Below are 1,123 nucleotides of genomic sequence, written 5' to 3'. Positions count from 1 at the left end.
GAGACTAGCACCCCTGCCATGAAATTCAGCCTGCTGTTGTGGATGGTATGGAAAACTAGGAGTTTTCCAGGTACAGGAGTTCAGCCTCCTCTATCCATTTGCCATTGAATGTCTGTACCCCCTTAGCAGGTGTGAAAGTGACAGGTCTGAGGTGTCTGTCCTGGCCCTTCCCACTGGGTCTTCCCTTGGCACTGAGCTGTCGTCGTTTGGGACAAGATCAGTCGCCCTTTTTTGTGCTCCCTGGAGCTCCAGGATTGCTCCTGAGAGTGCTCAGCTCTTCCAGCTGGGGAAAACCCCTCATCTCAGTCCATGAACTGTGGGCGGGAATGAGGGTTTTGAAGCACCTCTCCCCTCTCTCATCCCAGTTAAGGAGCTGAGGAGTGCAAGGGATGTTTGTTGTTCTTTCACCGTGTTTGCCCTGGCAGGGAAATACCAAGCAGAACAAGTGAAATGGAATTGATGTTGGACAGCTGCTGGTGAAGCATCTGCAGGGCAGATTTACAGAGGGGAGATGTGGACTCAGTTGGGTTGTGGCCAGCCCTGAACAGATCAGGAGACTATTTCAGTATTCCAATAAGTTTTTAGAATTACAGGAGAGGGTAAAGGTAAAGAATTACAGGAGAGGGTAAAGGAGCCACCACAAGAATGATTAGATTTGGGAATGGGCTTTCCAGAACACCTCCCTGATGTTTTGTTGGCTTCCCTTGCAACACAAGAGCTCTGCGGATCAGCCTGGAAAACTTCACCCTCGTTGAGAACCACTGCAATTAACAGGTTATAAAATTGTGCAAGGAAAAGCCTCTCTCGTGCATGCCAGCGTGGAGCGGGGTGTGTCACTGCCAGAAAAATGAACTTGTGATTGATAAACAGCAATTAAATAATTAAATCCTCCTCCTCCTCCTCAGTGGGGATGAGGTGCGAGTGTTCCCCGGTGCCAGCCAGGTCTCTGTTCCCGTTGGACAAACACCCTCCTGCTCCAGGCTCTCCCAGGTGTGTTCAGCCCGTGGCTGAGCTGTTGTGGCCCTCTCCCCGAGCAGGTTCTGTCCCATGAGCGCTGGTGCTCAGACCTGCTTGGGGTGCAGAGTGGTCCCGGTGGGTGGATGGCAGGGAGGCATTCGGAATG

Source organism: Corvus brachyrhynchos, unplaced genomic scaffold, assembly GCF_000691975.1.
Source record: "Corvus brachyrhynchos isolate BGI_N302 unplaced genomic scaffold, ASM69197v1 scaffold215, whole genome shotgun sequence".
Lineage (NCBI taxonomy): Eukaryota > Metazoa > Chordata > Aves > Passeriformes > Corvidae > Corvus > Corvus brachyrhynchos.
This window is presented reverse-complemented; position numbering follows the sequence as displayed.